Source organism: Crocodylus porosus, unplaced genomic scaffold, assembly GCF_001723895.1.
Source record: "Crocodylus porosus isolate Cpor-Errol unplaced genomic scaffold, CroPor_comp1, whole genome shotgun sequence".
Taxonomy (NCBI): domain Eukaryota; kingdom Metazoa; phylum Chordata; order Crocodylia; family Crocodylidae; genus Crocodylus; species Crocodylus porosus.
In genome coordinates, this window is record NW_017728950.1 from 31,226,260 (window position 1) to 31,228,615 (window position 2,356).

Consider the following 2,356-nt stretch of genomic DNA (forward strand, 5'->3'; position numbering starts at 1 on the left):
GCTCCTACCCTGGGGGTGTTTAAGAGGAGGTTAGATGCACACCGTGCTGGGGTCGCTTGACCCCAGTATTCTTTCCTGCCATGGCACGGGGTTGGACTAGATGATCTGCTCAGGTCCCTTCCGACCCTAGAAACTATGAAACTATGAAGTAGGGAGGATTTGTTCTTGAAGCATAGAGTATGTGTGTCACAGCATCCAGCATATTTTCTAAAAGCAAGGGTGTCTTTGATCACATTAAAAAAACAAGGCCAAGCATTGAGGGTCCTTAAATTTTGCATGCCCAATTTGGGTACATCTTGAATACAACTTATCTGAGATTTTTAGAGGTATTGAGCACGGTCTGCAACTGCTGCACTTGATTCACTCAGCACATCTAATAAGGTGTGTCTGGCTCAAGGTGTGTTTAGTTCAATGATTTTTCAACAAAGGTGATGGAGCTATTAAGGGTGCCATGGTGTAACAGGGAGCCAGGGGTCCCTGTTACTTGCAGAGAGAACCTTCAATAGGGATGTGCCCAGGTAGGGGGAAAATAGCCAATTCTGTGCTGGCTGCAGGAAAATAGGCAACCAGGGCCCATAGACTGCAAATAGCTATCGTGGGGCTGGCTGCCTAGCAGTAGGACAGCAGGCTAACACCCTGGTTGGGCAGCAAGGGTGCTGCTGCGGTAGCCAGAAGAATAGCAGTAAGCTGCCCTGAAGGCTGAGGGATGCACCTGTGGCCGGTCTGGGGATCACCTGACTAAAAGGGGAGGAACCAGGGGATATAAACCTGGGCCCATGGGGTAGAAGAGTAGTGTATTCCTGAATGCACCAGGGATAAGAGCTTCTGCTAGATCAGGTTTGTGGGTTTTTTGGTTCTAGTTTTATACTGGAGGAGCCTTGTAGCTTAAAGGGTTGGAAAGGAGACCACAGATGTGTCTGAGGAGCAGAGGCACATAATGCAGGTGGCATGAGGCTGAGAGGGCCAGGGCTGGAGCCCAGAGCCGGCAATGCAGGAGCCTTAGGAGATAAAGAGAGGGGGACTTGTCTGAGCCCCAGATGGGCCAAGCTAGGCCCAAGAGAAGAACTGAGTACAGAGAGAGAGAGCACCTTGGGCTCACAAGCTTCTGAGGGCAGCCTTCCCTCATTACCTTTAACAATAAGGCACAGCAGGCAAAAAAACAGGGTGAGACCCTGAGAGGGTGGAACAGGAGCTAGACAGGATGAAGGCAGTCACAAAGGAGCATCGCGGCTGCCCTCAGGTGCCATCCTGTTACACACATCGCAGTGTTAGGTGTGAAAACACCTACACATGATTTGCAAGATAAACCCAGAAAATTCAAACAGAAATCCACAGTGTCAAAAACTGTCTGACCTCCTATGGACTTTATGAGTTATTTGCAGCAGAAGAAGTGCTCTGTCATTTCTTTGTATTGAAAAAAATTAATGAAAACTAAGAGTTGACTTTGACAAGCTCAGGAGGCTTGTCTGTGAGGCCCTAAGGGACCCCAGTGGGGTCCAGGAAGAGTGGTTGCTCCTCAAGGGAGCGATCCTCAATGCACAAGCCAATTCAATTCCATCTTGGAGGAAAGGCAGCAGGAGGGCACAGCAGGCCCCCTGGCTCTCCACGGATCTAGAAGACCACCTGAGGTAAAAAGAAAGGCCTACAAAGGATGGAGGATGGGATTCACCTCCAAGGAGGAATATTCTGCGCTGGTCCAATCCTGCAGGGAGCAAAGCAGGAAAGTCAAGGCTGCAACTGAACTCCAACTAGCTTCGAGCTTCAAGGACAATAAGAAGTCTTTTTCAGATATGTGGGGAGCCGGAAGAAAAGCAAGGGTAACATTGGACCCTGCAGAACCAGATCGGACAACTGACACCCAGGAAAAAGCCAACCTATTAAATGGGTACTTTGCATTGGTCTTTCATCAGTCCCATGGGATGCCCATGCCCACCACGGGACAGGACGGTCTGGGTGAGGAAGATCCCCTGCCCTCCATCAATGCTGACCTCATGAAGGAACACCTTGAGAAGCTGGATACCTTCAAGTCAGCCAACCTTGACAATCTACACCCCAGGGTACTCAAGTAGCTGGCGAGCATCACAGCCCAGCCTCTGGCACCTATCACCTGGACAAGGGAGAAGAGATTGATGTCATATATCTTGACTTCAAAAATGCCTTTGATCTGGTATCCCATGATCACCTCTTGGCAAAAGTGACCAGTTGTGACCTTGGATCCACCAAGATCTGCTGGCTGGGAAATTGGCTCTGTGGTCAGACCCAGAGGGTTGTAATTGATGGAAGTCACTCATCATGGTGTCCTGTGACCAGTGGGGTCCCCCAAGGCTCTGTCTTTGGACCCATATTGTTCAACATC